The sequence below is a fragment of the Solea solea genome, chromosome 3 (genome assembly GCF_958295425.1).
Source record: "Solea solea chromosome 3, fSolSol10.1, whole genome shotgun sequence".
Classification (NCBI taxonomy): domain Eukaryota; kingdom Metazoa; phylum Chordata; class Actinopteri; order Pleuronectiformes; family Soleidae; genus Solea; species Solea solea.
The window spans coordinates 23,444,152-23,458,272 of NC_081136.1; the positions used below are offsets into that span (position 1 = coordinate 23,444,152).

The window sequence follows — 14,121 nt, forward strand, 5'->3', positions numbered from 1 at the left end:
CCTAGGTATGGGAAGTGGTCCACATTTTTCAAACTGGTGTTGTTAATGAAGATGTTTGGGGATGGTGGCGCGTGAAGACGCAGCGACCCCTGCCTATCCCGCGTGGTGTTTTCGTGGTCGGCAGGTTCTGCTAGACATCATCAGAACCATGATATTCAAAACTTTGGACACTGTAACAATCAAGGTGCTAGGGATACTCCAATGGCCTGTTACAACACCGGACTGCCACTCCTCCCCCAGAAAGGAGGCACCGCAAGTGGTGTGAGAGGAAGCAGAAGAGAGGCAAGCGTGGTGGTATCCGGATTAGGCTAGAGGCTAATCCAACCCACCCAGCCATACCATCCATCCTCCTGGCTAATGTGCGTTCATTGGACAATAAAATGGATCATATACGACTGCTGAGGTCAGTGCAGCGTGAAGTGAGTAACTGCTGTGTACTTGTATTCACTGAAACATGGCTAAATGACAAAATCCCTGACTCCCTGACTGTACAACTGGAGCAGCTACTGAGGGAGAGGAACAAAGCCTTCAGAGCCGGGGATGAAGCCAGTCTGAGAACGGCAAGAGCCAACCTGTCCCGCGGGATCGGGAAGGCACACACACAAGACAACCTGCCATTTTAAGGACAGCAGAGACACATGGAGCCTGTGGCAGGGCATTCAGGCTATCACAGACTATAAACCAGCCCCTCGGACTTGTGACAGCAACACCTCTCTGTTTAACAATCTTAACAGCTTCTTTGCACGTTTTGAAGCACAAAACAACACACGTCCACAGAAGATGTCCCCCCCCCCCCCCCCCCCCACTATCAGGCTCTGTGCCTGTCTACTGCCAGTGTAAAAGAGGACACTCTCCACCATCAACAGACCGAAAGGCAGCAGGACCAGACAACATCCCTGGTCGTGTGCTGAGGGACTGTGCAGAGGAGCTTAAGGATGTCCTCACAGACATCTTTAACACCTCTCTGAGACAAGCTATTGTTCCATCATGCTTCAAGGCCACCACCATCATACCTGTACCAAAGAAACATACTCCATCCTGCTTCAATGACTACAGCCCTGTGGCTGATGGGGGTCGTGCTTTGAGCGACTGGTCATGCAACACATCAAATCCTCCATTACCCCGCACCATGGACCCCACAGATGATGCAATCTGCTCTGCCCTTCACCCAGCCCTCTCCCACCTGGACACAAAAGACTCATATGTGAGAATGCTTTTTATTGACTTCAGTTCAGCATTCAACACCATTATCCCACAACAACTCATCTACAAACTAGACCAGCTGGGGCTTAACACCTTACTATTCAACTGGCTGCTGGACTTCCTCACAGAAAGATCACAAGCGGTACAAGTTGGGAACAACACCTCAAACAGCATCACACTGAGCACGAGGCCCCCCAAGGCTGTGTGCTCAGTCCCCTACTTTTCACTCTGCTGACACACGACTGCACACCAACCTACAGTCACATGGTGAAGTTTGGGGACGACACAACCCTGGTAGGTCTCATCACCAAGAACAATGAGACCAACTACAGGAAAGAGGTTGACCTTCTGACCACATGGTGCAGGGACAACAACCTCCTGCTGAATGTCAGTAAGAGAAAGGAGATTGTCGTTGACTTACAAAGGGGTCACACCCAACACGCACCACTGACCATCAATGGTACTGCTATGGAGAGAGTGAGCAGCACAAAATTCCTGGAGGCGCACATCGAAGAGGACCTCTCCTGGACCACCAACATCATATCACTGGCAAAGAAGGCACAGCAGTGCCTCTACTTCTCAGAAAACTCAAGCAGGCAAGAGCTCCCTCACCCATCATGAGCACATTCTACATCCCACCTAAGCTTGGGCACTGGTCTAGAACAGGTGAGGAAAAAGCACCGGGCACGCCACTGGCTCCCGCACCCGGAGTGAAAGTTTGCTTTCACTGCGTTGGCACTGCCCCCTTGGTCTCTGGCATGCAACCACACTGCCTCTCGCTCCACTGCCAGTCTCAACGCCTCTTCGATGGAGGAAGGATGAGCCAACTGCACCGCGCAACGTTACTCCGGAGGATACAGAGCCCCTACAAAACGGTCCCGGGCCATCTGACTATGCACTTGTAGGGGCATGTCAGCATATGCACGCTGTGTCAAAGTCTTGATGTCGCCATAAAGTGCATTAAGCGACTCACATGTGCGTCTGTGCCTCCCGCTGAGTTCAGCCTGCAACGTCCACGGCCCCATGTCTGCTCCAAAACGCTGGCTCAAAGCGGCCACCAGCTTGCCATAATCTCCCCTCTCCTCCGGGCTCAACATGGTTATGCACATCAGTGCATCCTCCGATAACTTTGATGCCAGGAAAAACGCCATGTCTGACTGCGACCACTCCATCCTCCCCGCAATCAGCTCAAACTGGGCTCTATATGCCTCCCAGTCAGTCTTTCCATTGTACACCGGGAGCTGAATTTGTACCGGGCTGTACCGCAGCTTCCAAGCGGGGGAAGAAAACGAAGGCTCCAGCACACGCTCCGAGTCTCCGCCGCCACCAGCACTTGCGGGGCTCCTCTCCTGTTGTGCACGGCTCGAGTGGCAGACAAGCCCACCGCAGGTCGACTCACCCCCGGAGCAAACAACCATCCGTGGCCTGCCGTCCTCCTCCAAGCCTCCGCAGGTACGCCATCCTCCTCCGGCTCCCGCTTCACATAGACGCTCTTGTCCATGGCCGCCCGATCGCACACAAAAACAAAGAGATAGAGAAAAAGGCGCGGCGAAAAAAAAATAATAATCCGCGGCGTGGATTCGATCACGATTCTGACATCAGTGTAACACTCTCAAGTGACGAGGAGACGTGTTTTCTCTTTCGCCGTTCCCGGCTAGATTTATTGCATACTCTTTTGCAGCCACAGCACATGTCTCTCACACACCGCTTTTCACTTCCGACGCTGAACCAACGTAAACGCACTGGATGGGGGCGTGCTCTTAAACGTAGCTACGCTAAAATATGTTTTATTTTCGAATTATCATGTAATCTTTCGTGGGCCGGTACGGCCGTACAATGCCCAGGTCTGCACAAGAACGTCTCAGTGGGCTTTCCATTATAAGCATCAACCATATTGTTGGAAAACAGCTGTCATATGATGACATTATAGATGACTTTGCATCAAGAAAGTCAAGAAGAGTAAGGCTGTAAAGTGAGTTTCTTGAGGTGTTGTTGAGGCCTTTAATACAATCAACATGCAGATAGCCCCCTCTGTTGGAATTATGTAAATAGTGGTGAATCAAGAGGTCTCTCATTTTTTTTTCTTATGATTGTAGTGGTATGAGGCACCACCGATTTAGTTTGTTTGACTGCACCCCGGCCATTAGCCAATCACAGCGCTTACCGAGGGGAGAAAAGTAGGCTGTGTCCCTCCTCCTGATCTCTCGCTCCCGGGTCGTTATATGTGCCGCTAGCATCCGAGCGCAGATCCGGCGTCTTCACCGCGGTCAAGCCGATCAGTCGGGGCGGTGTTTATTGCCGCAACCAGAGCATTGTCTGCTGGTTGTGTGCTGCATGGTGGCTGTCTTCCCTGCCACGCCTGATTTCTTCACCCTTCTCCCTCTTTGGAAGGGATGCCAATGCATCCGGATTCATAACTGGAACTGGAACGCTACGCGAGCGCTAAAGCTAACGCTAGCGCTAAGGCTAACGCCAATTCCAAGTGTAAACACAGCTGATTAATCACGGCTATTTGGCCGCTGCTAACTGCTTCGCCGCTGTTCTGCCGCTGTCCTGTTGTTCCGACAGCCCCGTTCCGATCCGGTCGACCGCCGGTGGTCAGCCTGTTTCCCGCTGCTACATGTGCTGCTTTGTGTGTGAGCGTGTGTGTGAGCGTGTGTATGTGTGGCTGTCACTCGTACTGGATGACAAGTCTGCCCGAACTCTCAGCCACTCGCTAAGATTGTGAACTGCGTGTGTGTGTGTGAGAGAGAGTGTTTTAAGTGTAATCCGGCAAGGTTTGGTTTAATTGTTTACTTATTTACTCTTTGTTTAATGGTTGAATTTATGTTGTTAATATGATCAATCTTTATTATATTAATTTAAAACTGTTAAACTGGTTAATTGTTGAGTTGATATCTCTGGCCAGAGACTCTTTTGTTTCTTGTGTTTGGTTGATTTATTAATATAATTTAACATTTCTCAGTTTATCAATTGATCATTTATATTTGGTTCCTTAAATTTGAGCCTGTTTAATTGTGTTTTCCTCTCCCCTTAGTGTTGAAGGCCGATGGTGGTGGTTCTCCTGGGTGGTGATGGTCCTGTGTGCTGTGATCCCTTTTTAAGATTTTCTTTGTTTACATGTCACCTTTTGCTGTGTGTGTGTGTGGGGTGTCCTCGTTTTCCTTTTGGATGTCACTTCCCCTACCAAACCCCTCCTCCAGCCGGTAAGCCTCAGACTACATCCCCCTTTTAGTTGGGCTCTTTTCTTTTTTTGTGTTACAGTGCCAATCTCATGATTGTTTTAAGAATAAATTGTTAGACATGATCATTGAACTCTGTCTCATTCCCTCCTTGAGTAAACAAACCTGAGTGTCTTTTTGTCTGAAGGTACTAGTCGACCTTTACTACTGGTCCTTGGGCCATAACCCAAGGTGGCGTTGTCGGTATTTGGAGTATAACATAGTAATAATCCTTGTGTCGCCACAAACCGTGTGTAATAGTGTGTGTTATGTCTGTACTGGTTTCATAATTTATTTTTTTGTGCAATACCATATTTATATTGTATTTTTAATTCATTTTATGTCACTTGTTTTCATGTGCAGTGTTCGGCTTAATATGTTTGCCTTATTTATTTTGTATTTTTAATTTTATCACTTGTTTCTTTCTTTACTCGAAGAAATAAAATCTTGAATACACACATGCAGTTTTTGTGTGATTGTATGAAAGTTGATTGTGAAACTGACTGCTGCGATGCAAGGGGGCGCCAGCTAAAATCTTGCCTAGGGCACCAAATTACTCAGGGTCGGCTCTGCTGTCCAGGGTTTACTCTGCATATCACCCTATGTCAGCTGAAATTGGCACAGCACCCCCCGTGACCCTTGTGTGGAGAATGATGCAGTAAAAAATGGATCGATATTAATTAATTAATTAATTTACAAGATATCTTTGTGTGACTAAAAATACTGGATAACAAACAAATGTAACATTGTAGAGGACCTGCCCCTACGTCTTGTTATTCTGCCCTGATAGGATAAACACTGTCATAAGTTAATATAATAGATGAAGTAGTGATGGGACTGAACTCCTTAAAGGGATGAACCAGAGCAAAGTCATGAGGATATTTTTGGACGACTTGCTCTTGCTAATGTTGTTCTCCTACTTTTCCTCTGCTGTGTCCTCCTCTCTTTATTCTTCTTCTTGTCAGTTACAGGAACAGTTTCGTCTAAATGGGATCCACAAAACTGGAGATGTGATTCTAGGTGGACTTTTTGTAATCAACTTCTTTTCTGCTGATCCTGACCTGATGTTTACCTCAGAGTCACAGCTGCCTACCTGCTATGGGTGAGTCTGTGAGTCAGTTGTGAAACATGTGTAAGTGTATAACATATGTTTAGTTGTAAAGACTTACATGTTTGTGTTAGTTTTAATATTGTAGGATTCAGACAGGCTCAGACCATGGCCTTTGCTATTGATGAGATCAACAGAAACTCCAACCTGCTGCCTAATGTGACTCTGGGATACAGTCTGTATGATAACTGCGGCCAACTAGGAATTGGATTTCGTGCAGCACTGTCCTTAGTCAGTGGTCAAGAAGAGCAAGTTACATTAGAGGATAGCTGTGTAGGACCTCCTCCAGTCCTAGGAATTGTGGGTGATACTACCTCTTCAAATTCTATAGCCATTTCTACAGCCATAGGTTTGTACAGGGTGCCTCTGGTAAGTTTTTTAAGATTTTCAGCTCAATCATTACAGTGATTAAATTATGAATTTAATTTAAATAGAATTGTATTATGAACTACATTGAATATATATCTGACAGTTGAGTACCTTAAATATTGGAAAATATTGGAAAATATTAGAAAATATTAACCTCTCTAAGTGAAGTGGTCTGCTTCTTTTGCAGGTGAGTTATTTTGCCACATGTTCCTGCCTGAGTGACAGACAAAAGTTTCCATCTTTCTTTAGAACGATCCCAAGTGATGCTTTTCAGGTGAAAATTCATCTCCATCACTAATTATCTTATGTCTCATTTTCAGTAGGGGTGAAACAGTATGCAAATGGAATGTTTTTCATTAACAGATTAAATTAAGTTTACAATGATTAAACAGACCGAACTGTAAACATAACAGTGACTAATTGCCCACAATTACCTGAATGAAGGTCATGTTGTTTTTTTTAATAAAAATAAGGTAAGAATTACACAAACTTAACACAACTTAGAGGTGAATGTTAAGGTCGTCAAATAATAAAAAAAGTAACTATTATAATAAAAATAAAGATCAATTATAGTGCAGCATGTAGGAAAAACATTTGAACATTTTAAACGTCATATTCAGTAAGTCTAATTGTCTCAGCTTGTACTCAGATTCATTCTGTTTTCAAAGCACACATCTTTCTTTGTTAAATATGACCGTGAATCCATTACAGAGGAGATTTACCCAAATTCTTAGTACTGCTTTATAGAGTTGTGTGTCTCGAGACCGGCCTCGACAGTCTTGGTCCCGGTCTTGTCTTGGTCTTGATACTCTGTTCTTTGTAATGTCTTGGTCTCGGTTTAGGTGGTCTTGACTACAAGTCTAGTACCATCACAGGAAGAGACATCCGACACATAAATCAAGCCAAACAATGTCAAACTGTAGTTAAAAATACTTCACAGTCCAAAAAAACGTGGGTTAATCTACAACAACTACCAGGGACATTTCTAAAATCTCAATATTTAACAGAGGAGTCTCGTGTATTTTGGCAACGGCACTGCTGATCACGACCCACGACTGGCATCACAAACCCTGCCGCTGTATTTCAGTCCATGACCTGTGCTCCGGTCATGGAGGAAAAACTCAACAAATATATTTAATTAACTTATTCTAGCGATTCAGTTACACTGAAAACAACTGCTTTATAAGTCACTAGTCACTTGTTTGTGTGTATGTGTGTGTAAGTGCATGCTTGCGACATGTGCACATGTCTTTGTATTGTTGGATTGCAGTATTGTACTTAAAATGGTGTTGTTTGACTACATAAATGGGATCCTTGACATTTAAATAACATCTGCATATTGCCATTGTGTTGACTTAACATTAGGCCTAATCCAATTCAGGGAAGTTGATATCTTACAGTGTAATTGGCTACTACAATGGGAACATTTCAAGTTTATAATTGTGTATCTTCAATTTGATGTTACAATTTCATCTACAAATGTACAACAAATGTACAAAAGATGATATGATTTAAATGCATGGTGGCTCCTCAGGCTCTGGCTTCTCAACTGCATTCTCCAGATGTGGCTTGTCTGTGCTAACGTTAGGCTTGAGGAAAACATGCGAGAATGGCGATAATGTTATGCCTCCGGGGGGAATGAGGAATTGTGATTAAGTTCTGCTCTGCATTAGCGTGGTTACCGCTGAACATATGTCTTTTTAAAGTATACACGTGTGTATTTGTCCTGAACGTCCTGTACCGAATGAGTCTTTGATGAACAGGTAACAGGATTTCTAGTGAAAGATGATTCCAGCCTGTGCACTAATCCCTCTGCTCTGTGTCCACATAGGTGAATGCTATGATTCAGATTCTAAAACACTTTGGTTGGACTTGGGCAGGTCTGCTCATCAGTGATGACGATTATGGAGTCCATGCTGCCCGATCCTTTCACTCTGATCTGGGTCCAGCTGGTGGAGGTTGTCTGGCTTACACAGAGATTTTGCCCTGGAGTAACGACCCTGCTGAACTAAAGAGAATAGTGGATGTGATGAGGAAATCTACAGCTCGAGTGGTGATTGTGTTTGCAAATAAGAGTCACATGATGAACCTTATGAAAGAGGTCAGTTTTTAAAGAAATATGTTGCAAAACCCTTTTAGCCTTTGAAAAAATAGATTTTGTTATTTATACTAATATCTATAATTAGTAAATGTATGTACAACACGTGTTTGTTTATGACATCAACTGTGGAAACTACATTTTACTTTACTGGTATGAATTTTTATACTCATAATGCAAATATAAACAAATGCTGCAAAAAAGTCTTTGGAAAACAGATTTCATTACTAATATTTTACTTTTAATCAGAATTGTTTTTTTTTTATTGCCAAATACATTTACACATACAAGGAATTTGACTTTGTGTTTTGGTGCATTTAAATCTAATAAAATAAAATGTATACTGTCAGTTAAACGTTTCATTAACGGCATTAATGCAAACCCATTTTAACGGGGTCAATTTTTTTATCACGAGTTATTTTGTGCCTAGCAAACTTTGTCATTTTTGCTATTCATGAGACTAAGCAGAGGAGAAGAAACTAGTCACTTGTTTGTGTGTATGTGTGTGTGTAAGTGCGTGCTTGTGACGTGCACATGTCTTTGTATTGATGGATTGCAGTATTGTACTTAAAATGGGGTTGTTTGACTACATAAATGGGACCATTGACTTTTTAATAACATCTGCATATTGCCATCGTGTTGACTTAACATTAGGCCTAATCCAATTCAGGGAAGGTGATATCTTACAGTGTAATTGGCTACTACAATGGGAAAATTTCAAGTTTAAAAGACCACAGCCTGTTGCCAGAGGGAAGGGGTCGGCCATGAGTTTACCTGCACGCTTCAGGGTCCTGGAGATGTACAGGTCATGAAGGTCCCCAGGAAGCGTAGAAAGTCCATGGTGGAAATGGCAGAGTTGCAGAGGGTGATGAGGGCAGGGCTTACAGTGTCTTTTCTGTAGTCCACAACCATTCTCCACTGTTTTAAAATGTTGAGCTCTGAGTTGTTTTGACTGCACCAGTTTACCAGGCGGTCAACCTCGCACCTGAAGGTGGACTCGTCCCCACCGGAGATGAGTCCAATGTTTTCCCACCTTACCTGCTGCTTCCTGTGAGACAGGAAGTCTGTGATCCCCCTTCAGGTGGAGTTGGGCACAATCAGCTGGGAGAGCTTGTCCTGTAGCAGAACTGGGCTTACTGTGTTGAAAGCAGAGCTGAAATACACAAACAGGATCCTGGCATAGGTTCCTGCTGAGTCCAGGTGCTCCAGGATGAAGGTTAGGGGCCAGGTTAACAGCATCATCTACCAACCTGTTGGCTCTGTTGGCAAACTGCGGGGGGGTCCAGCAAAGGGTATGTGATGGTTTTAAAGTGGGACAGCACAAGGTGCTCAAGGACTTCCTTACCACCGAGGTCAGGGTGACAGGGTCTGTAGTCGTTTAGTCCTGTGATCCTTGTTTTTTTGGGGACTGGGATGATGGTGAAGGCTTTGAAGCAAGCAGGTACATGACATGTCTTCAGCGAGGTGTTAAATATATGAAAAAAATGTGAAAGAACTGGAGACATTTGGTCAGCCCAGTGCTTCAAGGTGAAGGAGGAGACTTTGTGGGGGGGTTGTCCTCTGAAGATTTTATTAAGGTCTCTCTCCATGATGGACAGAGCTGTTAACTTTTATACTTGTTACAATGCAATATACAGGTGGTGAGGCAAAATGTGACAGGCCTGCAGTGGATGGCCAGTGAAGCCTGGTCATCACTTGATGTGCTCCAGACTCCTCACTTCATGACATACCTGGGTGGAACCCTGGGCATCTCCATCCGTCAAGGAGAAATCCCAGGACTCAGGGACTTCCTGTTACAAATACGTCCTGACCTACATCAAAGCAGCAAAGATGGAAACAGCATGGTGAGAGTTGCCCTGTGACTTTGAATTTGTGAGAATAATATAGTGGCATTAATCTAAAAATGAACTTTACTGCAGGTGAATCAGTTTTGGGAACACACATTTCAGTGTAGATTTGCACCAACTCCAGCAGGTTGGGTGGAGGCTGGAGGAGAATTATGCACTGGACAGGAAGTTATAGAGAATGTGGAGAATGAATTGTTGGATGTTTCAAACCTCAGGTCAGAGTATAATGTGTATAAGGCTGTGTACGCTCTGGCGTATGCTCTTGATGAAATGCTGCAGTGTGAGCCAGGGAGAGGACCTTTCAGCAACAACACTTGTACTCATTTGCGAAGACTGGAGCCATGGCAGGTGAGGTATCAGTTTACACTCAATTTTTAATTTCCTTTGTATTTCTTTATGATTTTATTAAAGTGTAAGAACTTCATAGATCAATAAATAAAAAGCATCTCACCTTCCCTATACAGCAGGCAGAAAGTAGATTGTAATATCAGGTCAAATGTGATGTGACTTAAAATTAAATTCTTTGATGTATTTTTTTTAAGTTTATCAATGATTAGAATTATGTGAATTTCTCTGTACTGATGTGTTCACAAATATACTGTCACACAGATTAGCTTGATACAAGTTAAATACATAAAACGAAAGTTAGAAGTAAATTCCATCTGCACACTTCTTTTATTTTCATTCTTCAGCATTGGTAACAGCTAAGGCCAGAGGCAGTGTTTTAAAGTTGTCAGTCACTTATCTTTAGCAAATTCTGTCTACTTTGGCACAGTCGTTAATAAATTCCGTCTAACTCAACATGCACAAGTTACATGAGAAACTTGTGAATCTGTTGGTCAGCTGAGGCAAACAACTGCTGAGCATTGATTGTAGTTTTTGTTCTTGTTTTCCTTTTGTGTCTGATTCTATTATCTAAAGCTTGTCTATTACCTGGACAAGGTCAACTTCACCACATCATTTGGTGATCAAGTGTCATTTGATGAGAATGGTGATGCCTTACCTGTATATGACATCCTGAACTGGGTGTGGCTCCCTGATGGAAGAACTAAAGTTCAGAGAGTGGGTGAGGTTAAGAGGTCAGCCTTCAAAGGTGAAGAACTCACACTGGATGAAGACAAAATCTTCTGGAACTTTGAATCCAAACAGGTTATTTCTTAATTGTTTTAGATTACTATCTCTTTCCCCCACTCATTGTCTAGAGTCATACTTTTTCTGTGAGTCCAAAGAGGTTTGCTGTTGTCCATCTCACATGTATGATGTCATCCACCCATGTGCGTGATGGCACTGACAAAACCTTCATAGACATACATATACACTCCTGCTTTTTTTTGGCTTTGTACCATAATCACCAAATGCTCAAGCTTCATGTAACACAGCACTTTCCAGTATATTTGATAACCCTCTTGTTTTGGTTGAAGAAGGGACATCAAAGATCACAATTACCATGGTCTCTTGCCTGAAGTTGTGTTAGAACATTTGGTGATTCCCTCACCTGTACAAAGTCTACAAGAACATACAAATGGGCCTGATCTCCTGGTGAGAAACCACTGCTTTTGTCAGGTGATATGAGATCAACTCCACGTTAGTTTGAACTCAAGACCACAAAGACCCTCAAAGACTCTGCAGACAGGGAGCATCTTTTCTTTTAAATTGAATTAACATTTATTTTTCCAGAAAATATCCATTACGATTAATTATCTCTTTACCAAGGATGTCCTGGCCAAAATCACTAACCACACATTTTGCAAAAGCAAAAGTATGGAGAAGCCCACATAGGATACAATAACAAATCCTGAATTTTCTCCACACAGCCTCCTCAGTCAGTGTGCAGTGAGAGCTGTCCTGCAGGTACCCGCATGGCCAGAAAGAAGGGGGAACCTGAGTGTTGTTTTGACTGTGTCCCTTGTTCTGAGGGAAAGATCAGCAATACAACTGGTGAGTGTTAAGTATTAAACACCAGAGTTCAGAGATGTTGTATAAACATGTATCTCATCACTTTCTCTCTTTTCTCAGACTCCATGGAGTGCACCAGTTGTCCAGAAGATTTCTGGTCCAGCCCCCAGCGAGACCACTGTGTTCCTAAGAAAACAGAGTTCCTCTCCTACCATGAGCCTCTGGGTATCTGCTTGACAATCACCTCACTGTTGGGCACATTTATCTGTGTTGTTGTTCTGGGCATCTTCATCCATCATCACAGCACACCTATAGTTCGTGCCAACAATTCAGAACTCAGTTTTCTTCTTGTGGTGTCACTTAAGTTATGTTTCTTGTGTTCATTGCTCTTCATTGGACGACCCAGATTATGGACTTGCCAACTAAGACATGCAGCATTTGGCATCAGCTTTGTGCTTTGTGTCTCATGTATCCTGGTGAAAACCATGGTGGTTCTGGCTGTGTTCAGGGCCTCCAAACCAGGAGGTGAGTCCAGTCTGAAGTGGTTTGGTGCTATGCAGCAGAGAGGGACAGTTCTGGTTCTGACTTCTGTTCAAGCAGCAATCTGCACTGTCTGGCTTGTCTCTGCTTCACCAGTGCCTCATAAAAACACCCAGTATCACAGTGACAAGATAGTTTATGAGTGTGTAGTTGGGTCCACAGTTGGTTTTGCAGTTTTACTTGGTTATATTGGTTTACTGGCTATCCTTAGTTTTTTGTTAGCATTTCTAGCAAGGAATCTTCCAGACAGTTTCAATGAGGCCAAACTCATCACTTTCAGCATGCTGATCTTCTGTGCAGTGTGGGTGGCCTTTGTCCCTGCTTACATCAACTCTCCAGGCAAATATGCAGATGCAGTGGAGGTTTTTGCCATCCTGGCCTCCAGTTTTGGCCTCTTGGTTGCACTGTTTGGACCCAAATGTTATATAATCCTTGTAAGACCAGAAAGAAACACAAAGAAAGCCATCATGGGTCGTGGGACAACAACGTAATATGTATCCCTGTATCTCTCTGATGCTCTGCATTTTAAAATTGTGTTGAAATTACTAGATCACAATACAGGCAATAAAGATGTTAATAAGAAATACTTAAAACTATGTAGATTATTTTTTTTCTAACCAACGATTATTCTGGTGTTGGGAGTTAATGTAATTTTACATGATTACTTATTTTAGTAACAAGGGCAAAATTTATCACAACTCACCTTGTGCTGCTCCTGCTGAACCAACTCTGCCATGTTGCTCTCTCTCTCCAAAAACAGGGCCCCAAACCACACCCACCACCACACCCAAAAAACACTTTGGCTAAAATGCTAACACTAAACACAACAAACAGTCTTTTAATATATAGTCAGATAGTGTATGGTACATTTTCAAGGTCGGGTTGGCATTTACACAGGGAGGGTAGGTGCATGGTTCCTCAGCAGAATCCTCCAGGACATTGTGGGACCCCGTATGTTATAAAAAGGTGACGCATAACCAGGTGAAGAAGAGGGACCAGTGGACCTGGTGAGAGTTCAATCTCTTGGTGGTACAGATATATTCAAGGTTTTTGTGGGCAGTCCAAACCAAGAAGGCTTCCTTGGTGCCCTCAAATCAATGTCCCAATACTTCTGGTGCAGTGGTTCCCAAACATTTTATCTTTGAAGCCCCCCTTGTCCAAGTCAATCCAGGCCCCCCAAACCCTTGTCCACGCACACACAGAAGAATAATAAAGTGAATAATTACAAATGTTTACATGCAAAAGTAAACAACAGTTGTAGCTTTTAGTTCTCGAACTGAATATGGATTAAAAAAAACCTGTCCTGTGCTTCCATATAAGGTAGACTTCAGGGTCTAGAATGCCATGTCAGGGGCAGGGGACCTCTTAAGGGGCACTTGTTGAGGACTATGAGAAGAGCAGTCGCTGTGTAATGATGATAAAAATGAGCCATCTCCAGGAAGCGTTGCAGTTATTTACGGGTGTCAGGAACTGCAGAGACTTAAGTTAGGTCCATCTGGAGACTGCCTTCTGCCACAATATTCTCCCAAGAATGAAACAGACTCTGCGTGTAACTAAAACCTTTCTGCTTTAATTAACAAGGAGTTTGCTAGGAGGTGCTAGAGCACAGACAGGACTTGGTGAACATACTCCTTGGGTTTTGGTGAAGACGAGGATGTCATCCAAATAAACAAAGACAAAGAAGTTGAGTCATGAATGCAAAACTGTAGATCAGTGAAAAAGACTTAAACTAACTTTCTGGGGTGGCGTTTAGCTCACTTTGTATAGCTTTGTATAGTGCCCCCGGTTCAAGTCGGGGAGCCCTTTCCTGCATGTTGTTCCCCCTCTCTGCCTCCCCAT

General features: G+C 43.5%; 1 protein-coding gene across 1 annotated transcript in view; it reads left to right on the forward strand.

Moving 5' to 3' along the window:
- The window catches only part of LOC131456022 (extracellular calcium-sensing receptor-like), a 41,565-nt gene that overhangs the window by 8,652 nt on the left and 18,792 nt on the right, over window positions 1–14,121 (forward strand). The window lies entirely within an intron of this gene.